This window comes from Microtus oregoni, unplaced genomic scaffold (genome assembly GCF_018167655.1).
Source record: "Microtus oregoni isolate MIOR12 unplaced genomic scaffold, Mior012 000011F_ref0000422, whole genome shotgun sequence".
NCBI classification, from domain to species: Eukaryota; Metazoa; Chordata; class Mammalia; order Rodentia; family Cricetidae; genus Microtus; species Microtus oregoni.
In genome coordinates this window covers 3528120-3552465 of record NW_024543070.1, presented here as the reverse complement: position 1 = coordinate 3552465, position 24346 = coordinate 3528120, and the positions used below count along the sequence as shown (strand labels likewise).

At 37.7% G+C, this 24346-nt stretch overlaps 1 non-coding gene across 1 annotated transcript; it reads right to left on the bottom strand.

Annotated features, from left to right (window-relative positions):
* Positions 1–13193: 13193 nt before the first annotated feature.
* On the bottom strand, positions 13194–13266 carry Trnak-cuu. The gene has a single exon. It is a non-coding gene; the product is annotated as a tRNA-Lys (tRNA).
* Between the last annotated feature and the right edge of the window lie 11080 nt (positions 13267–24346).

The following is a 24346-nucleotide window of genomic DNA, read 5'->3' as shown; positions in this document are numbered from 1 at the left end:
AGAAAAAATGCAAGGGGTTATCTTATGTAGTAAGTCACATCTTAGTGCCTTTCTGTCTCTATGACAAATGTCTGAGAAAATCAACTGAAAGGAAGGAAGTTTTATGTTGACTGAGGATTTTCTAGGTTTCAGTCTGTGGACACTGGATTCCACTGTTTCTTGCGCTGTAGTGAGGAAGATTATGTCATCATGGTAGGGAGCATATAATAGAGCAGAGCTGTCATAGTCTTCATAGCAACTGTAACACAGACAAAAAGATGAGCCAGGGGAAGAAGTTCGATGAGAACAAACTACAGACCCAAAAAGGAATTCCCCAAAGGCTCATTCAGTTCAACATGACTCCACAGCCTCAGTCTCCATAAGCACCAACTCATCAAATATGAACCCATGAATGAATTCATTCCTGATTTGGTCAGAGTCTTCATGAACTAGTAAGTCCATAAAACTCTGCACTGAACATTGTTGCACCGGTAAGTCATCTGATATTCACCCGCAGTAGACAGGCACCATAGATGAGATCCAGGGGTAGACATGGCATGTGCAGGAGAACAAAACTAAACTGTTCAATCTGAATGAAGTTAAGAAAGAGACCAAACCGAGGTAAGAGAAAACATACAAAAGTGAGAGATATGAATGGCGATGATATACAGAATCAAGCAACTTTAAGCAAGCAATAGGATATGCCAACAGTAAACAAAGAGCTGAGAAGGCAGAAGAAGTTTGGTAACCTATGACAGGAAAGAATAGGTGGGGAAAGGAGTGGGCTTCGTTTGTCATGGAGGTAATATTTAATCATCTAATTAGATATCCTATCAGGGAATAAATATTATATTCCCTGCTACCTTCAATGTGTTGTGATGCCTAAGCAAAACAATATGCATATAAATGCTCTGAACTGGAAGGAAAGCAGGGATTTCATGAGAATGATGGAGACTTTCAGGAAGACTAGGAGTAGGAGTTAGGATTCCAATGACTCAGGTCACAAAAACCTTCCACTGAATCAACATCCCATGGCCTTATTTTGTATATGTGAAAAATCAACTTTATGGAGGGGGATGAACAGAATCTGTTATCTGTTCATGGGCAGTAAGTTATGAGAAAGTAAGGAGGCATATTTTTCTGCATAGTAGGAGCAGGCCCCAGAAATGGGTACCCCTCTGCTGCTAGTCTAAGAGTATTTTATAGACTTATGGCAGAAACTCAACAGAGATTTGGGAGTGGATCATCAGTTCAGCAAGCCTACTCAAAGTAGATATATCTTTCAAAAAGTGCTAGTATTGAGGATTCTGACACACACGTTCTGCTGGCCAGATCATCTGTCATCACTGGCCAAAGACAGGAATCAGACAGCTTTGTTAATAAAGTCCTTGTCTTTGTCAGGTTGACTAAGTTCTAACTCCTGTTCTCATCAATATTTTCTCTTATAGAACATTGTTTATATTATTATATTATAATTATGACTAGTGGACTTAACAATGAAACCAAGTTCATACTTAAAGAGATTCGAGTCCAGGTGAACTGATGGCTATCTTCTTGAGGTTAATATTAAATAAAAACATGTGTGAGTTCACTAGATATCATGGCTAAATAAAGAAAACCCAGAGACAATGTCCAAAGTTTAAGAAAGAGTAAATGTCAACAAAGGATTTCAATTTATATACTAAGCAAAGATTAGGTTTGCTTGGTTCTATAAATGCCAATCAAATTCAATATTTGGATATGATGGACAACCGATATACTTTTGAAAAAGTTATTATGGCTATCATATCCAGAATAACACAGGCAGATAATCAAAGAAACAAAACATTAAATGCCCAATAAGTACAAAAAGCAATGGTTTCATTTTCAATGACCTCATATAAACAAAACAAATGATTTTTATTGTGTGATTTGTTATTTGATGTTTATTTAAGTCAGAGACTTATGAGCTGGGCTTCTTTGTAATATAATAGTATCTGATTAGAGAAAATTACTTGGTTGATTTTTCCCAGTGAAAGGACAAAGGAAGCTGATTATCCTTTGCTTAGATTAGTAAATTAAAACAGCTAAGTGCTATAGAGACTGAGGTAATGTCTTGAGTGAATTAATGGTTAAGAAAATCAATAGGCTATAACTTTGTTGGTGGTAGCAAGATTTAATTTAAAACTACAGAATAGCCAAGTTGCTTTGCATAGGATTTCTCTCAGAACTAGAATGCTCCTGAAATATTTATTTCACACTGTTCTGTCTCATTATTTAATACTTGTAAACTAATATAATTGTACTTCATCTAATTGCAGTAGATTTTCCACACACTGTATTGCCTCAGAAATGAGTTTTCTGGAATGTTGCCTAGGAAATTTGTGGTAACAAATAAAACAATTAAAATATCTTCACAGTAAGTTCAGAAGTGAATATATATTAATTTTAAGGTGGAAATGCAAATGAATATAATTATTAACTGGACAAAAATGATTATAACTGATGAAAAACTATGATAACATTTATATGAGTTAAGTATACCATAGTAAGCCAAAAAAATAAATGTTGACCTAAATATAGCAAGCCCACAAATCTTTGAGAACATTTTATTTGCTGGTTAAGTTATTATAAAATAAATACAGTAGATTGTAAGATGTTTCCATTTTGTACAACCTAACACTTCTTAGCTATGTTGCTTCATAAGAAATATTTTTCTCCCTTCTTAACTAAGATCATGAACTTAAATGTGTCTTCAAATATCTCACACAAATGCAGCATTGCTTTGCTCACCAATATGAGCTTTTCTTTCTATTTCAGCAAAAATGGTTGAATCATGGCCTTCTGCTTTACTGGGTAGGCAAAGACTGGTCCAGCTACATCCTCCACTCTGAATAACTCATCATCGTGCTCACTTGGCAGCCTTTACAATATGCAGAGTAAACCACAGCACAAAGAACTAAGTTTCAGGGGTGAGAAAGTGTGTATCTGCTGTCTGAAGAAACAAAAGAGTCCAACATAAAGAGAAAGGATAAAGCAGAATGAATAAAAAGCTTCTGTTTGTTCAAAATAGTTAATCTTCTCCCACTTTTATATACTTATCAATAACATCTCAAATACTCTAGGATAAAATGTTTATCTTTTCAAGCAATGATGTCATTTATTCCTAAGATTAAGTAGAAACCCCATATCTTTTGTTATTCATTAATATCTGAATAGGCTCCAACCCTTGGGGTGTAGATATAATAGGTAAACAGGTTAGAACAAAATAAAATATAGGTGATAGGTCTCAAACTCTGTCTGACAACATTCTTAAGTTTGGGGTTGGTGGAAGCTAGAAGCCTGTTAAAATGGTATATCCTAAAAGGTCACAATGATGATAGGTCAGACCAGAAAGTTTACAAAGAACAGCTATTGAATTAAAATTGAGCCAATGATAACCCAAATTAAATTGCAATTAGACTTCAAATTTGCGACATTCTAACCTCTCCAGACTCATTGAAATACAGTCAGCTTTGTAGACAGTTCAATGTAGGGTACAACTTCTTTTCAGGGCCCCTTTATTTCACATATATAATCTTTCTTTTAAAAGAAAACATTTGAAGATACACTTTCTTCCATACATACACACATATGTATGTATATATGTGTCAATTATATGTTACATATATACATATGTGTGTATATATATATTTATATGTGTGTATATTTATATGTGTATATATATATATATATATATATATATATATATAAATCTTAATTATGTGCCTGTGTGTCTGTGTTTGGGTAGATACACTTATGTGCAGGTAACCTGAGGCTAAAGACATCAGATCCCCTACAGCTGGAGTTAACTGGCTGTTGACAGCTGCATGATGTGGTTGCTGGAAATTGAACTCAGGTTCTCTGCAAGAGCAGTACACACTTGTAACCACTGAGACACCTCTCCAGTTGGAATGAAGGGACAACTTTTTTAAAAAAATATACTGAAAATATGTTAAAAAGTGACTAGAGAGACTACTTGAGACTTCTGTAATAGGACTCAGTACTATGGCAATATAATTTTAACTTAGCTCTTTTAAAATAAAAGGAGGAGGATTTCTGTTCTGGCAGAAAAGTCCTGAAAGACCTGAAGGTGGGAAGCTCATCAGTGTGATGAAGCCTGTGTGCTAATTGGCTCCTAACTTCCCACAGAGACTAAAAGACAGGCACTTTCTATCATTCTTGATTATTCCATTTACAAAGGAAGACCCAGATTTCTAGAGAATTGTATTCTAGGGTCGTAAATTCTGGCAAGAGGCTAGAAGATCTACATCTTAAGAAGGCAGAAAGGGAATTTACAATTAAAAGTCTTCTTAGGCAATCCCCTGATCTGAGTGCCTACAGCTGCTCTGAGCATGAGACCTTCAGGAGTTCCTGATGGCAGGAGAATGGTTTCTGGTGGGTTTGGCTGGGGCGTGGCTATCTCTATATAATCTGCCCCTGAACACAATAAAGGGGGAATTCTTGGGGCTTTGGTATCAGTGTTTAAAGGTCTGCGTCTGTCTGTATTCTCAACCTCCAGCCCCTTGCCTGAAGCTCGCGAACTGGGTTCTAACGCATTGAGTGCAGACACGGGGGCGCAGTGCACAGCAGGTAAATGTTCTTTGGACACGAAGACTAGAGGATTACATTCAAGAAACTCTTCTAAAACTTACTGTAGCTGAGGACAATGTAGTATTTGCCTTGGTCAATTCATTTTACAAGACTTTGATTTGGAACTGTGATGTGAACACATCGGGGGGGGGGGGGAAGGAGAGAGAGAGAAGAGAGAGAGAGAGAGAGAGAGAGAGAGAGAGAGAGAGAGAGATCTCAAAAGGAAGCCTAACACATCCTGGAGTCGGATATAAATGACCATGGCCTAGTAATACAGATTCACATTGCCCCAAACACTATGTTCCAGTGAGGTAACAGATTCATGGAGATTTTATAGTAATAAAACAAAGAGAAGCATGGAGTCCTTGAGTGTGATACAGGCTTTCCTGCCTCAAGTGGGCCTCACTGAGTGTAAGGCAGATCTAGAGTCTTGGACCATCAATGCCTATCCTGCTCCCTACCAACAGTGACATCCATTTCATTTGTCTTGTGAACTTGAAGAAGGAATTTCACAGAGAGCAGAGGGCTCAGTTTTAGACTCTTCTATGATAGAAGAAAGCTCAAGACACATGAAGCAAGCTGAGCTCCAGTGTGACAGCATAAGTCTCATGAAAGGTGTTGCTAACCAATGACCTGTCTAGTGCTTAATAAGACTTTTCTTCATTGAGACATGAGAGTGGGATGAGTTAGTTCAGTTGTCCCAATTGTTCATGTGTCTCTCCATCCTAGGTATATCTGAACTGGGGTTTCTTGTGCACATTCACAGGCCAATGAAGTATCTAATCACACACAGTTTATAGCCAGCTCCTTAATTATTATGTAAAATAAGAAATATAACAAGAAATTTAGACAAAATCACTGTCTCTAAACACTTCGGGCACTTCTTGCCTCTAGTCAGGACAGAACTGTAAACCAAAAACAAGGATACTTCTGGCTTCTGGCCAAGGTAGATCTGGTGGTCCAGGTCAAGCAGCAGGACTGTTTTGGAGATCCATACCCTAAACTATCTGTCTAGTTTATTTTTCTTGGTCTCATCAGGAGCACAGCAAAGGAAACTATAAACCTAGAAACTTCTGTATACAGTGGTGGAAATAGCACAGCAAGATGGGGAATCTCTACTCTAGGTTTCAGATGTTATCAGAGGTGTTTCTATTGATAGAAGGTAGAAGTCTGTACATTCTGAAAGGGTTTACCTAAGAGCAAAAAGGATGTTAGGGTATATGCATATGGTATGGGAGGTCCTTCTGCCTATGTGTTGCTTTTATTGGTTAATGAATAAAGACACTGCTTTGGCCTTTAGCAAGGCAGAACTTATCTAGGCAGGGAAATATAATCTGAATGCTGGGAGAAAGAAGGCAAAGTCAGTGAGAAGCCATGTAGCCCTAATGTAGATAGATGCTGGAACTTTACTGAGTAAGCCACAGCCTCATGGTGATACACAGATTAATGGAGATGGGTTAATTTAGGATATGAGTTATCCAGAAATACGCTTAAGCTATTGGCCAAACAGTATTGCAAATAATATGGTTTCTGTTTGATTATTTCGGGGCTGGGCAGCCAGGAACAAATAAGTGGCCTTCCTACAACATGTATGAGTGGGCAATTAGCTAAAGGCAAAGATAACACAAGATAGTTTGTTTCTAGACCTAAAGCATTCCACTCTGAGCAGTATCACTGATGTTCTAACCAGCCAATACTCTTTACAGAATGCTTGATGCAGGTATGGCTTTTGCTTGGGACTTTAGCTAACAGATAATGAAGAGCTGAGAAACAACTGCATAGGAAAGAAACACACAGGAAAGAAGAAAAACCATGCACTCTGTGGTTGAAGGTATTAGGAAGACTCTCACAAGTGTGTAACTAAATATCATTGCTCAGTCTTCAGCTTGTAGATTATAATTCAGCATGTTTCTCATCAGGCTATTTAGGAGGACTGAGTTCTAACTGGCTTAGAAAACAGAATTTTATCTCAAGAAAGTCTGTGTTTGTGTTTTAACCCATTTATTAGCTGTTTATTTATTTGATTTGTGTGTGTGTGTGTGACTGTGTGTATGTATGTATGTATGTATATGTGTGTATTCACATACATCAGGGTGTGAATGTGGCAATCAGAGGACACTTTGTAGGAGTCAGTGTTCTCCTACTACTATGAGAGTCCCATAGATAAAACTCAAGTCCTTGTATTTGTCAGCCGGTGCCTTTAGCAATTGAGAAATCTAGCTGGTCACCAATTTTATGCTGAAAAGACTAAGGGATTGTTTTTGCTTTCCTTAGCTGAATAATTATCAGTTAACAGTAGCATTATCCAAGAACTGTTGGTTTTATTTCCTTTTGCTTTGTTTAAACTTATTTTGCTAAGTAACAAGCACAAGGATGCTTTCATTTTGATTTTCATGCATTTTTGTTCAATTCTGGTTATGTTGCTTTAAAAAGTACTACTTATTTTTCATTCACCTGTTTTATTTAAAGCTCTTTTTCTTCTTTATAAACATGCAAAATTTATAAGTACAAATCAGTAATAGTTACAATTTTTGATAAAGGGGAAATGATGGTGATTTTGAAGATAATCATCATACCGAATGATTAGAGAGTGTTTTGTGGTGATGAAAAATACCTACTTCTTCACACACTCCAAGCCACAATAATTTGGCTTATAGCCTTCTAATGTAGGTGAGAAAGTGCATGTAGTAAGCAAGGTTTATGATAATAGCAATTGACTCCAGTAAAAAATTAAAACCTGAAGGAAAAAATATTGATGTAAAATGGTCTATTACAAGATTTTTCGAATGCTAAACATGTTTATTCTCCCAAAGGTTCAGATACAGTGGAGGAAATATTAAAGGGAGGCAAAAGAGAAAAAGAGAAAACTGGGTGGACCAGAAACAAAGCCAGCACAGAAACCATGGACACGGGAGTATTGGGCATCTGATGGTCTGTGGTAACAAAGAGCCTTTATTCCTAAATGCTAATGGGAAATCTGAATAGAGGTGCATCTAGTTTGCATCTCTGAAAAGCTTTATGCTCTATAGAAAAATAAAATAGAAAATAAATCAAGCAAGGGAAGCAGAAATAGAATTGATGGTTTCTTTACTAGATATGAGTAGAGTGTTAGAGAAAATCTGCCCCAAGAGTTAGTATCCAACATAAGACTATGTGTGAGACTGCCATTCAAATCCATAAAGCCTACCTAATTTAAAAAACCTAAAATAAATAGCTATTTAAACTAAATATGGAGCCTGGAATTCACATCCAGATACCAAATGGCTTTGACCCAGTCCTAGAACAACTGGCTTTGAACTTAATCTAAAAGGAGGAACCAGAAACTGGATAGAAGTTAAGAGTGCTTTTTGTACAACAATGAGAGCCAGAGTTCAGATTTCATTAGCCTTGTAACAAGACATGAATCCTACAAATGACCGTGACTCCTGTGACTCCAGTGACTCCAGCTCTGAGGGCCCTGATGCCCTCTCTGGATGCTTAGTATGCACTATAGGACACACACACACACACACACACACACACACACGCGCACACACGCGCGCGCGTGCACGTGCACATGCGCAAATGCACATACACAAACATATATGCACATAAACACACGTATATACACACGAGGTCACACACACATAACATATATGCATATATACACACATAAACACACACACTCTAATTTAAGTAAATAAATTAATTTCTAAAGAAAAAATGGAAGGGGTGGACAGTTAGAGTAAAATAGCCAATAATATAGACTTTGAACTATAAGTATCAAACAGAGGCTATAAAGTCCAGCATGACTAATGTTTTTAAAATTACAAATGAGAAAACCAACAAAATAAGCAACCACAAGTTGGTAAAATAAGTCAAAATATGTTTTTAAATTTTACTTAACGTTTTCTATATAAACAACAGAAAGATTTATAGACAAAAACTGCAGTTAAGAGATGACTCTAACAATAAGGTGGTAATCAGTGGCAACAGAGTTAGCTGGAAAACAGCTTAGAGGAAAAGCAGAAGTCAGGGCAGTGAGAGAGACCAAAGGACAAAGGATACTGAGAGGTTTAAGTCATCAAACTTAACAAAGGGTAAGAGACAAAGGAAGCCCAAGCAGACAGTGGCAATAATGTACCCAGATAAGCTGACTGTGGCAAAAAATGTCTCTAGATCGAATAACCATAAATCTCCAAATAGCACAATAAATTTCATTCAGGGTAAATAAAATAAAATCACAGAATCTTCCAATCTTCTTTTAAAAAGAAAACATGCAATTACATACATAATGAACCCATTCAAAATAAATAAACATGCATGAATTTGACAAGTGACAACAGCTAAAGCACACATTAATGAGGGAGAGACTTATGCTGGAAAGATGTCAGACTAGAAAATCATAAGAATAGAAACTAGCAAATATCACCATTGGTCAAAACACATGTAGATTGCATAAAACAAAAATAAAACTTCTATTTTCGGATAGAATGAATATTCTAACTGATATTCAAAACTGAAAACTGTCGAAACAGTCAGGGGAAAAAAACATATTTCATAGACTTTAAATATACCAGTGGGCTGTGAAGGAACATTGAGACCAAATGTGAGTAAAAGAAAAACATAGATTATTAAGTAGTTTCCAGAAGTAGCATTAGTTTTTGTTGTTGCCATTGTTAAAATAATTAATTACAAAACAAATAAAATAAAGGGAGCATGGAACAGGAAGCATGTGGTCTGGATATCAGAAAATGCAGACACACTTTCTTCTCCTGACAGAAAAGAGTGCCAAGCCACACCTCCTCGAGTCCAGATAGAAGGGGAGTCCTAAATTTGGGGATGTCCTAAAGGAAAGTTACCAAACTCAATACCCTCGCAAGGTCCAATGGCAAGGAGAAAGGTCCAGACTACATCCGGACTGTAGAGTCTATTGGGAGAATTCTTAATAAATGATGACAACCCTGGGGTAAGGAAATATTCAAGACAGATCCATGCCAGGTGTGTTGCCAGAAAAGAATGTCTACCCTGAAAACCACCACTAACTCAAGAGAGGAGGAAAAGACCCTTTTTAAGTATCTGAGACATAAAGTTGGTTCTCGGGCAAATTTATGACTGAGTCCACATCACCCAAGAGATCTGAACAGAATCAAGTTTGTAATTAGTGCAAATTTGCACTGGGAAGGACTATTTCCTAACACCTACCAGAAACTATGTAAATCTGTGCTAAATAACAGTGCTTTCCAATTTTCAACGTGCATCAGGGAGTTGCCACTAGTAAACCTGCAAGAAAAAGTGACTGCCAGTTTTTACTAAATCATAAAGTACTTAGGCTTAATGGAGAAGACAGATAGCATCCTAAACTCACAGAGACAAAATTGTAGACTCTCCATACAGAATAAAAATAACTATGCTTGCTGCAGTTAAATAAATAAAAGTCTGAGTAATATATAAGGCAAGAAGTTGTAAAACATGACCTGGGGCAGGTCTCTGCTAAGAATGCCACCCTACTTGCAGAGGCAATGGTTCCTAAAACCTTAGACTCCTTCCCTGATGTAATGACCTATTACCAAAATCAAGACCTCATTACTCTTGCACCTGTGACCCACTGCTCAGTACTTCAAACAGGGAGGGAACTCTGCGCCCATTTCTTCCTGATATAAATAAGGCTTTTTGTTCCCAAATAGTATTTCCTGCACACATCTAACCCCCTTGGAAAAATAAAGGATATACTAAGAGAGTGAAAACTGTGGGCATTCTGATCTTTTTTTATATATTAAGTACTCACACTCTCTGTGTATGCCTCTACATATGCCAGACTCTCTCATCACACTCAGCTCCAGATTTTTGTATGATCATAAAATAAATGATATGGACCTTGATGGCCTGTGGCAACAGGAATTGTTCATAATTTATTGTCAAAACAGGAAATAATTATCAATGCTTAAAGAGTAGTAATACATTTATAGCAAGGAATTAAGGCCACAAAGAGCACACAATACCATTCTTATGCTAATATATAGAATGAAAAAAAAAAGATTTTCTTAAACTTTGAGGTCTCTGTGCCTGGTTTTATCAGTTTAAACTGTGTTTAGCAAGGATTGGCACTACTCTTTTCTGCACCCTGAGGTACATACACAATCTCAGCTTCTTTTCTGACTCTTTATTTGCCTTTTTCTATGGGATGCCACTACTTACAGGTCACGGGCTTAAGTTTTGACAGGGCTAAACAAACTGAAGAAATAATTTAACCTTCCCCATCCTTATATCAAACTTTAATTTAGCTTTCTATTAGCAATTTACATTTCAAGAGTTATGAATTAGGCATTGACTTCTGTAAAAATGCAAAGGATGCAGTTAATAGATAACTAACTGTAGAGAGTCCAAACATAAAAATACTTGATAATCATATTTTCAGAATATTTGTCTTCTGAGAAGAAAAATTCCTATAACTGAAGCCTCAACTTTTTCTTTTAAATTTGTATTTTAAAAATAGCAATGATAAATGTCATTCCAAATATTAAGAAATAAGGTCTCTATAGTTGGGTAAAGTATCTCTCAAATTATAAGTGCACATAGGTATGATAACTTTCAATAATTCAGGAATTGTAGATGATAAATAGTGTTCAAAACTCAAATTATTCACATTATTTTTCTTAGACTTTATTAGCAATGACAAATGTAACCAGATAAATTAATCATCAATACCTTAAATCTCATATTACAATCACATATTTAGTTTTGTTCTTTTGTTTCTTCTTAACACAATCTTCTAATAAATATCCATAACAGAATAATCATTACCAAAGGAAACTGAACTCAGCAAAGAGAGAGAGAGAGAGAGAGAGAGAGAGAGGGAGAGAGAGAGAGAGAGAGAGAGAGAGAGAGAGAGAGAGTTCATATGCTGAGGAACTGAGTAAAGAAACACTTCAGTTTACTTAGGAATGCCAAGGACAGATCCTGTGTCAGGCATTTTAATAAGCTTTAGAAAAGTCCAAGCTCCTTTCTTTGCCTGAAGGAAATAGAAATCTTGCTGAATCATTGGAAGATACAAAATTGAAATTTTAAATGAGATGACCTTAAGCTGGACTGCATACCAAATTGTTCCAAGTTTATATTTCAGTCTTAAAGAATGTGTTAAAAAGTAGTGCCCTGGTTGAGAGGAGTTAGTATTTCCAGGATGATGGGTAACTTTGACGATTTAGGAAAGCCTGAAAAGGCAATCAAGTAAAAAACAGTCCAAAGAGCCTGTCTTCGTAAGTTTTCTGCCGGCATGGTAGACAGTTGTATAATTTATAAAGGAAAGTCATGTGAGCTGATGAATTAAGGGACTACGGACTCAAGAGTTGGCTGCTTCATTGACTGAGGATCTTGTGCTGTATCATAGTTCAGTGGAAAGCCCAGAAGACCGGGGGAATCACAGGGCAAGGAAGAACACACGCACAGTCTCACTTTAGGACAAACTTACCTTGTGGTAACTAATCTAGACCCTTACTAATGGCATTAATAACTCCCAATAACCTAATCATCCCTCAAGGGTCCAACCGCTCCGCAACACCATTACACACTCAGGCAAAATTCAATGAGATTTGGAGGAAATGAACCAAAATCAAATCAAATAGACACACCCAGGATATGGCTTTGACTCTCTCACCACAATTAAAATTTTAAACTATGATAGACTTGATCATAATTCTTTCGTGTAGATGTGTCGTCATAGCAGAAGGCTCAATTCTACTATTTGTTCTCTTACATAGTATCACCTCAGGGTCCAGCAGTAAATGAGGACCAGAAAAGCTGCGTTGTTCTTCCTTTTAAACATCTCTACAAAGACTTTATTATAAAAGTCAACTCCTCAAACCGGGCGATGGTGGCACACGCCTTTAATCCCAGCACTTGGGAGGCAGAGGCAGGCAGATCTCTGTGAGTTCGAGACCAGCCTGGTCTTCAAGAGCTAGTTCCAGGACAGGCTCCAGAACCACAGAGAAACCCTGTCTCGAAAAAAAAAAATCCTTACCTTATTAATAAATTAAGAATAGTTAGTTATAGTTAAATTAAGTTAAGAATAGTTAGTTATAGTTATTGTTTTCCTTAGTTATGACAAAGATTATTGTAACTTTTACTTGATAACTGTTTTGTTATATGTAATTTTGCTATGTTAAAGCCTTTTTTTTGTTTAAACCGAAAAAGGGGAAATGATGGAGGAAGGTCATTGGCTAATAAAGGCACTGCCCTGGCCCATTTTATTGGTTAGAGGATAGGTGGGAGGAGTAAACAGAACAGAACGCTGGGAGGAAGAGGAAGTGAGCTCAGTCTCGACAGCTCTCCTCTAGGGAGCAGACGCCTGAGAGAGACGCCATGCCCCTCTCCCGGGCAGACACATGCCATGAAGCTCCGACCCAGGATGCACTAGGCTAGAATCTTCCCGGTAAGACCGGTTCTCACAGATTATTAGAGATGGGTTGATCGGGATGTGAGAATTAGCCTGTAAGTGCTAGAGCTAAAGGGCCAAGCAGTGCTTAAAAGAATACAGTGTCTGTGTAATTATTTTGGGGCATAAGCTAGCCGAGCAGGCGGCCGGGGTGCTGGGAATGCAGCGCCGCCGCCCTTATTACTTCATATGGTGCCCAACGTGGGGCTTGAACCCACGACCTTGAGATTAAGAGTCTCATGCTCTACCGACTGAGCTAGCCGGGCAGGTGGCTGGGGTGTTGGGGACACAGCCCCGCCGCCGCTCCCATTACTACAGTTGTGCCTAAGTTTTGAAATGACAGGCATGTAATTGTGGGTCCTTGAGGAAGCAGATGCCAACACACATGTGAATTCATTAAGAAATGATGCCTATTTAAAAAAAGGAAGAAGGAAAGCAGTGGACATAAGAGCCTCAAACCATCATAATGGTCTGACCTGAACCTATTGTTCATAATTAAGAATAGAAACTACAACGCAGGTGAGATGTCCTATTCAATAATCTGCTTGAAATGCCAGCATGAGAACCTGAGTTTGGGTTATCAACATTAACATTAAATTTCAGGTATAGTAGCAACTACCTGTAATGCTAGCACTGCAAGATGGAAACGGGTAGATGCCTGGTGCTTGGTGTTTGTCCTCCTAGCACAATTTGTGAGTTTGGGGTTTAGTCACTGATCCTATCTCAAAATATGAAGTGAGAAGGTCCAGGAAGGCACCTAGCATTTTGCCACGCAGCTCACCCCTGTGTCTGCACTCTGTGCGCTAGCACCCAGTTACCGAGCTTCGGGAAAGGGGGCTGGAGGTTAAAATACACAGACACACACAGACAGAGAGACAGCGACATGGGTCATCTTCGAATTCCCCAAGAATGCCCCCTTTATTGTGTTCAGGGGCAGATTATACAGAGATTGCCACGCCCCAGCCAAACCCACCAGAAACCACTCTCCTGCCATCAGGAACTCCTGAAGGTTTTGTGCTCAGAGCAGCTGTAGGCACTCAGATTAGGGGAAAACAGGTTGTTTACAAGAAATTCCGGATCTGGGGGTCTCACTGCTCCCAACAGCATTGTACCCCTTTACAGATATACTTTTATGTTTATGTGCATTTATAGATGTGCGCATCAACATGGGCATGCAATCACACACACACAGAAATAGAATACAACTTACACAAAGGCAGAAATAGAGCCTGATAGAGAAAGTTCCTAAAAGAGAGGGGCCAGAAGACAATCTATCAACAGAGAAGTAATAATCGGTGTGAACAGTGCCATCGTGGATGTTAAGCTGGCTGAAGAGGCGTTTGTTAGTGGACTTCTCAAGGAAACAAAGTTCCTCTGTGGGACAGAAGAGATTTTCTTGAAACGCCAAGACCTGCCTTGGCCACCATAATTATGCCTATTTTTTCTAAAATTGGCTGTTCATCCTGTAATTTTGGTGTAGTTGACAACCTTTCTTAAGTCTAGAGACATAATTAGTATCCTATTCAAGCAACCTTTACCTACCTAGACATTTGGGTCTTAACTCATTTTGTCTTTAAAAATGAAAGGTATGTTTCCACCTTTCTAGGAAGTTAACAGTAAACTCTGGGTGATGATTTGTTGACTAAAGTAAATAAATAAATGATAGGCTCATATCATACCCAGCCATGACTAGTTGACTAGGTTTACAGTGCCCCAAGTGAATTCTTGCCTCTTGAGTGGGCCTCAAGTCCAGCTAGGCAGTTACCAGTTAATCCAAGATATAAATTTCGTTATTTCAGCTCTGCCATATTATTCACTGGTGTGGTTCCTAGGCTTCACAGAGAGGATAATTGGTAGCTTTTCTCCTTTGGCAGATGGACAATAGGTAACGAGTGACAGTCCTCATGTTTGAGACTTTCAGGTCACTTTCAGATTGATTTCTCCAAGTCCTATATCCTAAATGTGTGCTGACTCTTCAGCAATAGGGTCTAAACATTCAAGTTCTAGAAGGCAATCAAGATCAATAAAATAGCCTATACTGTTTTGGAAGTCTCTTGAACTTACCTAACCAACAACTTGAAGAGAGGGTTCCCATTCCTGGCACTGGGCTTTTAGTCTAGAGCATTTGAGTTTAACTTCATTTAAATTATTTATATATGTATATACACACATGTATATTTTATATAATATGTATTTTTTTTTTGGTGTTTCGAAAAAGGGTTTCCCTGTTTTACAGTCCTATCTGTCCTGAAACTAGCTCTTGTAGACCAGGCTGGCCTCGAACTCACAGGGATTCGCCTGCCTCTGCCTGCCAAGTGCTGGGTTTAAAGGCGTGTGCCATCACCACCCAGCTATATTATATATAATATGTATTTATAATTAAACATAAAATAAGTGTTTAACTGTAATTATTTCAATCACCTTTAGTGATATTTATCCCTCATCCCTTCTTTGCATTGCCGTCTTTCCCCTTCCTCAAATAAAAGCCCTCCATTTTTCTCACTTTGACCAACCAGTTTAAAATCTTTGTTATCCTTAAACTAATGCACTTTAGAAGATTACACATGGGCATTGGGAAGAGACCTAGTTTTCTAAAAAGAAATATTAACCTATAATAATGAATTATTATCTGCCCTAAATCAAAGGAAGAAGAAATATCATCTTGATTTCAATTTTATCTACCATGTTAAGACTAGAGTTATACACACAGAGAATTTTTAAATCAATGAAACAAGCAAGACACCAAAATCTTGTCAGGGCATTAGGAGAGATGGCATGGGGGATAACATGGTGCATCATAGGCCAGAGGGCCTGAGTTTTATCCTTAGTATCCACATAAAAGTCTAGTGTAGTGAGATGCACATGGTCATGGTGGTGCTGAGGAGGCAAAGACAGACAGGCTCACACTCAGTCTAGCTTAACTGATTCGCTCCAGACTCAGTGAAACATCCTGCTCAAAACAATTGATGGAAAATGCCTGGAGAGGATACCTGATACCAGCTTCTGCCCTCCATGTGCAAATGCACAGTGTGCATGCACACACACACACCCATACACACACACACACACACACACACAAAGGGATATGCACACTCACACAGACAAACTTTATTCTTTAAAGCAATAACTATAGTTAAACTCAAAACAAAGCCTGTTTTCCACCTTTAAATTTTTCTATGAGAACAAGAAAATCTTTAAAAGTCCTGAATTTCAAAAGCCTCTAAGGCTGCAAGTCTGGGTGTTCTAACCATCACCAAACTTCCATTTAAAATGAAGTGAATAGAATCACACACACACACAGATAATGATAATTTTTTCTGCTAGTTTATTTATATACACAAAATTTAGAGTACAACATTATAAACTCAGAGATGTATTGGTCACACCAGAAAACCAGAAAGTGTTATTCACAGTTCCCGTCCCCCCTTTCTTAAATCTTTCTCTAGGAAACATTAGAACCTTAAAGTTTATTCAGTGTGGAAAAAAAATGGCTGTTATGTGGAGAGTCAGGGTAGTTACTCAGAGCTGTGTACTCACACCCAGAATGTATTCTTATCATCTATACCACTGTACAGAGCTACTTCACCCTCACTCCAGGGCTCTATGACCACAGAGAAGGAAACCCTCATTCTCGGGAAATAATAACATCTCCCAGAAATAAACCTGTCATCATAATGATTGCTGTAGTATTTTGTTATGTGAAACCTCACACAGGAGCCTATACCTTCTTTAAAAATAGCATTAAAAATGTCACTAGGATTGATTCCAAAATAGCTTAGGCTTATGTTAAATGTTTTTCACTTGAACACGGAAACTGTAGGAAGAAGATAAAAGGAAGAGAATTCAAAATAAGGTTGTCCTCTTTTTTAATCTTTCTCTCCTGTTCTTCCATATTGTAAAGTTTGAGATTAGGCAAAACTTTCTACTCTGGTCCTCATATTTCACAATCTCTTTTCAGTACATCTTGCCCTTCAAACCCCAAACTAAATTTGGATCATCTTTCACTCACCTGAGATTAGATAGCTTTTAAACCCCTCCTTTTTTCAATTTAAAACCACTATGCTAACGATGTAAAGAATATTTTGTGATTGTACAGCTTTCTTTCCTCTGTTATTGCTGCATATTTATTTTTCATGATCAAATGGTTTGTTTGTCCTTATAAAAACTTCCTAAGAGTGAGTATTTTGAGCTTCTGCCTCTTTTAGATCATTGTTACCCAATGCAACTTTTCACTTGTGATTGCTAGTTACCCTGTCCAGGTGATCTAAATCTTGCATCAGTTGTACATTACTGGAGATGCCTCTACAGATATAGAAGATAGTTTGGAAAACAGGCTTCAGTCTCAGACATTGTTTATTTTTTTATTTATTTTTACTGACTTTTATTGATCCCTACATTTTTATCTGCCCCCCACCCCGCCTCTCTCCTTCCCTTCAACTCTCTCCCAATTTACTTAGGAGATTTTGTCTTTTTCTACTTCCCATGTAGATTAGATCTACGTTTGTCTATCTTAGGATCATCATTGTTGTCTAAATTCTCTGGGGTTGTGATTTGTGAGCTGGTTTTCACTGATTTATGTTTAAAAGCCACTTGTGAGTGAGTACATGTGATAGTTGTGTTTCTAGGTGTAGGTTACCTCAATCAAAATGATGTTTTCTAGCTGTGTTTGCCAGCAAAATTCAAGATGTCATTATTTTTCTCTGCTGTGTAGTGCTCCATTCTGTAAATGTAACACATTTTCCTTATGCATTCTTTGGTTGAGGAGCATTTAGGTTGTTTCCAGGTTCTGGCTATGACAAAAAAAAATGCTACTATGAACATAGTTGAACACATGTCCTTGTGGCACAATTGAGCATCCTTTGGATATATACCCAAAAGTATTATTACTGGGTTTTGAGGAAGATTGTTTCCTAATTTTCTGAGAAATCACCACAGTAACAGCCACAGGGACTGTACCAGCTTGCATTCCCACTAGCAATGCAGAAGTGATTTTTTTCCCCTCAATCTCTCCAGCAAAAATTGTCATTAGTATTCTTGATCTTGGCCATTCTTACAGGTATAAGGTGGAATCTCAGAGTTGTTTTGATTTACATTTCTCTGATGACTAAGGATATTGATCATTTCCTTTAGTGTCTTTCAGCCATTTTAGATTCCTCTGTTGAGAATTCTCTGTTTAGGTGTATACTCCATTTTATTATTGGATTATTTGTTTTTTTGATGACAAATTTCTTGAGTTGTTTTTTTTTTTTTTTTTTTTGAGATCAGACCTCTGTTTGATGTGGGGTTAGTGAAGAGCTTTTCCCATTCTGTAGGCTGTTGTTTTGTCTTATTGACCTTGTCCTTTGCTTTACAGAAGCTTTTCAGTTTCAGATGGTCCCATTTATTAATTGTTTCTCTTAGTGTCTGTGCTGCTGGGGTTATATTTAGGAAGTGGTCTCCTGTGCCAATGCGTTCAAATGTACTTCCCACTTTCTCTTCTATGAGGTTCAGTGTGGTTGGCTTTATGTTGAGGTCTTTGATCCATTTGAACTTGAGCTTTGTGCATGGTGATAAATATGAATCTATTTTCATTCTTCTACATGCTGATATCCAGTTATGCCAGCACCATTTGTTAAATATACTTTCTTTTTTCTATTTCATATTTTTTGTTTCTTTGTCAAAACTCAGGTGTTCGAAGGTTTGTGGATTAATATCTGGGTCTTTGATTCAGATCCATTTGTCCTCCTGTCTGTTCTTAGGCCAGTGCTAGGCTGTTTCCAGTACTGTAGCTCTGTAGTAGAGTTTGAAGTCAGGATTGTGATGCCTCTGGAAGCTTTTTATTGTACAGGATTGTTTTGGCTATCCTCAGTTTTGTTTTGTTTTGTTTTTTTCATATGAGGTTGAGTATTTTTCTTTCAAAGTCTGTGAAGAATTTTGCTGGGCATTATAGTGAATCTGTAGATTGCTTTTGGTAAGATTGCCATTTTTACTATGTTAATTCTTTTTATCTTTTTATTTATCTATTTTATTTTTTAAAAGAGAAAACAAACTGTCTTTTTTCATTATATAAACCAATCCGAGTTCCTACTTCCTTCCCTCCTCCCATTCCCTTCCATCCTCCATGTCCCCTCCCAATTATACCCCATATCCACTCTTCAGAGATGGTAAGGCACAATGCTTTGGAGAAGGCCCAAGGCCCTCCCTACTATATCTAGACTGAGCAAGGTATCCCTCCATAGAAAATAGATTCCCAAAAAACCATTGCAAGCCATAGGGGTGAATCTTTGTGCCACTGCCAGTAGCTTCTCAGTCTGCCCTATGCATGGAACTGTCAACCACATTCAGAGGGACTAGTTAGGTCCTATGCTAATTTCTTCCCAATCAGGCTAGTGTTGGTGAGCTCCCAGTAGCTCAGGTAGATGGTTTCACTGGGCGTACCCATCATGGTCTTGATCTTTTTGTTCATATTCTCATTCTTCCCACTCTTCAACTGTACTGTGGGAGCTTAGTCCAGTGTTCTGATGCAGGTCTCTGCCTCTGTTTCCATCAGTAGCTGGATGAAGTTTCTATGATATATGTAAGATATTTATCATTCTGAATACAGTAGAAGGCCACATGTTAGACTTTAGCATTGTTAAGTGTTGTTGGGCTGCTGTAGCTCTAGGTCAGATATTTATTTCCACTGGGAGATTCTCAGGTTCTGACTTCCAACTCCTAGTTCTAATTCATCCTTCTTAGAGTACATGAGATGTGTATTCTATTTCTTTTCCTTATTATTCTATATCAGAAGTGTCTATAAGGACCTTTCTTTCCTTTTATTTAAAATAGAATATTTACTAACATAATGTATGCTGATTTGGGTTTCCTCTTCCTTTACTCTTCCCAATTTTACCTCCCCTCCCCTCCCATGCTGAGCCATCATCTTTCTGACTCTCATTAGAAAACAAACAGACTTTAAAGGAATAATTAAAATAAAATAGATAGTAACAAAAAATAACAAAACATAATAGGACAAAATAAATAAACAGAAGTAAAAGAGCCCAAGAAAAAGCACAGAAAACAGATAGAGACCAGAGATACACTTATTCACAGACTTGGGGATACCATACAAGCACACACACACACACACACACACACACACACACACACACGAGCCATAACAAGTGCCCACAGGAACTGTAGGGTAAAAGAAGAGCAAAAAAAGTGTATATTTATCTATCTATCTTTCTCTCTATCTATTTATAGATACACTGTACACAGCACAGATAGATATATCTATAGATAGACAGACAGATAGATATACATATATAAACTAAAAAACTAATGAAATAAAACCAAATAATAAACAAATAAAATAAAAGCCATGACACAGCATTATAAAACAAGGAACTTCAAAAAAAAAAAACATTGAGTTTGTTTTCCACTGACTATCAACTTGCTAGTCATGAAGCCCACTATTAAGAGAAGTTTGTTTCACTTGTGAGAACCCCTTTAGGAAATTAAATTCTCATTTGCCAGTGGCTATCAACTAGTGGTATGTTGACTGAGATTTCTGTCCCACCCGGTCCCGCAGCCATTCAGTCCCAAAGAAACCCACAGAGGTCTACTTTAATCAGAACCTTGTTGGACTATTAGCTCAGGCTTCTTATTAACTCTTACATCCTACATTAACCCATAATTCTTGTCTGTGTCAGCCACATAGCTCGGTATTTTATCAGTGAGGCATTGCTTCCTTTGTGTCTGTGTTACAACTGCAGACTGACCCTATTCTTTTTCCCAGAATTCTCCTATTCTGATCACCCTGCCTATACTTCCTGCCTAGCTACTGGCCAATCAGCAGTTTATTAAACCAATACAATTGAATACAAGATCATTGTCGCACAGTAGTGGTTGCTTCTGAACTAAAGATGGGACGTATGTCCACTTCTTTCATTCTAGGACCCCATCTGGCACAGCCTTGTGCAGCCCTTGTTCATGCAGCCTCAGTCTTGCAAGTCCACATCAGCTTTGGTCATGTTGATTTAGAGAACCTTCTTTTGTTTAAATGCCCATGACCTCTGGCTCTTACACTCTTTCTGCATCCTCTTCCAGAGGTTCCCTGAACCCTAAAGGGAGGTATTTGATGGAGACATCCTATACCAGGCTTTTTCTTTGGGGCCACTAACCAGCTCCCAAATCATGACATGGAGACTTATTATTAGTTTTGAATGTTTGGCCTAACTTAGATTCATTTTTGGCTAGCTCTTTTAACTTAAATTAATCTGTTTTCCTTATCTATCTTTTGCCTTTGGGGCTTTTTACATTTCTTTCTTTCTGCATATCTTAGTTTCACTGCTTCTTGTGTCTCCTGGCTGGTGGCTACCTGACTTCTTATCAATGACATCTCCCCCATTATCTCTTCCTTCTTTTGTCTTTCTTCTCCTAAGCCTTGATTTATCCTCCTATTTATTCTCTCTTCATGCCAGCCCCGGATAACGTTTCTTTGCCTAGTTATTGGTCATTCAGATCTTTATTAGACTAATCAGGTGTGTTAGCCAGGCAAGGAGAAACAAATATAACATATCTTTACTTAATTAAACAAATGCAGCATAAACAAATTTAACACACCAATACACAGTTAAAGTAATATTCTAAAGCATAAACAATACATTTTACCTAGTTAAATAATATTCCATAAAAATATCCCATTTAGTTGTTGGTGGTCCAAGGTTTCCCACTCCCTGCATGAGGTTGTCTGTGGGTCTCTATATTTATTCCCATATGCTTTAGGAGGATATAAGCAAAGACTGTTATTTTGTTCCTGGCTTCCCAGACCCAAATAATCACACAGAAACTATATTGATTACAACACTTTTTGGCCTATTAGCTCAGGCTTCTTACATCTTAAATTAAGCTATTTCTATTATTTTGTATTTTACCATAAGGATTATTGTTTGATACCCCTTGCTTCTTGGGTGGATTCTTAGCATCTGCCTAACTCGGCCTTCTTTCCTCCTCTATCTCTGCTTGGATTTCCTGCCTGGTTAAATTCTGCCCTGCCATAGGCCAAAGCAGCTTTATTATTCAACCAACAAAGCAACATATGTACAGAAGGACATCCCACAGCAGAAGGAAGCTTCTTTGAAGATGACCGAGCAAGGCACAGATCTGTGAGTATAACAAAACATAATTAGAAGTCACTTTATTGTTATTTTTATAAAATAGTGTTTAGTTTTACCCTGGGTCACTGGACTATCTAGATTCAGGTTTTTGGATACCCATAGAAACAGATATACTGAACCTGATAGAAGAGGAAGTGGGGAGTAGCCTTGAATGAATTGGCACAGGAAAAGAATTTCTGAACAGAAAGAATACTGTTAGCATAGACACTAAGATCAGCAATAAATAAATGGGACCCTTTAAAACTGGGAAGTTTCTGTCTAGCAAAGAACACCATCATTTAGACAAAGTGGCAGCTTACAGAGTAGGAAAAGACTTTTAACAACTACACTTCCAATAGTGGGCTAGCATTCAAAATATATAAAGCACACACAAAAATAAGGTACTAAGAAAATAACAAGTAATTATCAGAAGAGGAAACTCAAATGGCCAAGAAACACTTTAAAAAATATTAGTCATCCTAAAAATGCAAACCAAACTACTTTAAGATTTTCTCTTATACCTGTCAGAACAGCTAAGATCAATCAAATCAACTCAAGATGACAAAAATGTGGGCCGGAGGGAACACTCATCCTTTGCTGCTGGAAGTGAAAACTTGTACAGGAATTCAGTGTAGTGATTTCTCAGGAATACCGGAATCAATCTACCTCAAGAATCAACTATACCACGCTTATGCATATATTCAAAGATGCTTCAAACTGCTACAGAAATAATTGCTCAACCATGTTATTTGCTGCTCTATTCATAATAGCCAGAAACTGGAAGCAACCTAGATGTCTCTCAACAGAAGAATATCTAAAGAAAATGTAGTATATTTATACAATGGAATATCATTCAGCCATTACAAAATGAAACCATGGTATTTGTACATTAACTGATGAAACTGGAAAAAGACTATTCTTAGTGAGGTATCCCAGACTCAGAAATATAAATATTATATGTATTTGCTTGTATCTGGTTATTACCTGCTAAGTCAATGGTTACCAAGTTACAATCCATAAAGCCACAGAGATTACATAGAGAGTAAGGCATAGCATAAAGGGGCCTACTAGAACATCCTAGGAAAGGAAAATAGAATAGACAGTTGTAATAGATGTATGTGAGACTATAATGGGGGAATCAAGTGAAAAGAGGGAGGAAAGAGAGGGATCAGGGAGGCAATACAGGGACAGCTAAAAATAAGAGTTATGTGTGGCGGTGAACAGGATGATTTTGCCATCTGTGTTTATCAATTGGCTCCTTGTCAAAGTCAGGCTCTTGCTATGTCAGAGAGACTAGAATACAAGGATGCTACTTTTTTTTGATGGTTACATTTCAAAGGGATAGCTCTCAAGTGCTTGGAGCATTCTTAAGGCTTGAAATCGGCAAGATTGTAGGAAAGACTTTCATCTCAAGGACTCAGAGAAATAATTTACTACAGAAAGTTTTCAAAGTCAATAAATATGCCAAAATAAATCGGGGGCTTACATTCAGGAAGAATCTTTTATAGAGTTTAGTAAAGCTGGAGGGAATATGGCAGCCATTATGGATGCTTTAAAGGCAGAAGAGATTGATGAATGACAGTGTTTTGAACATGAGACCCTGAGATGAAATAGTCCAGCTACACATTCTTGCTTCTTTCTCAAGCCTCTAGGTTGTCACAGAATTTGATTGAACTGGAGTTATGGATTTGCTAAGTGATATAATGGAAGGACTAAGGTTTGGTGGAGTTGAGGCAGATGCAAACGAGGGATGGAAGTCCTTGGCATTTAAGTACTGTTTGTGGGAAGAGAACATGGAGGTATAATGAACATTAGGAAGAATAATAGCTTTGTTGATTTGAAAGAGCTGGTATGTGTGGAGGAGGAGATGTGAGTCAAGATGACAAGAGGTGTGGGTCAGAAAGGTGATGGATAGCACTGATAAGCTTGATGAAGTGGAGAGATGTTTGTCAGGGGGACAGTGTAAGAGGAGTAGAGGCAAGATCCCATATATAACTGAGAACCTAAGGTTTGAAGGGTTCACACATAGGGCAATTTCATCACTAATAATAGTGCCATTAGTGAGTTAAGAGGAATTATACTACAGTGAAAAAATCTTTAACTTTTGAGTTAGACCAGGGACAAGGCCTGCAGCAAATCAAATTTAAAATAGACATAATTTTCCCTGTCGTTTGTTGGTTCACATACATAGGTGTTACTGTGGAAGGAGTGCTACTAGAAAGAGCTT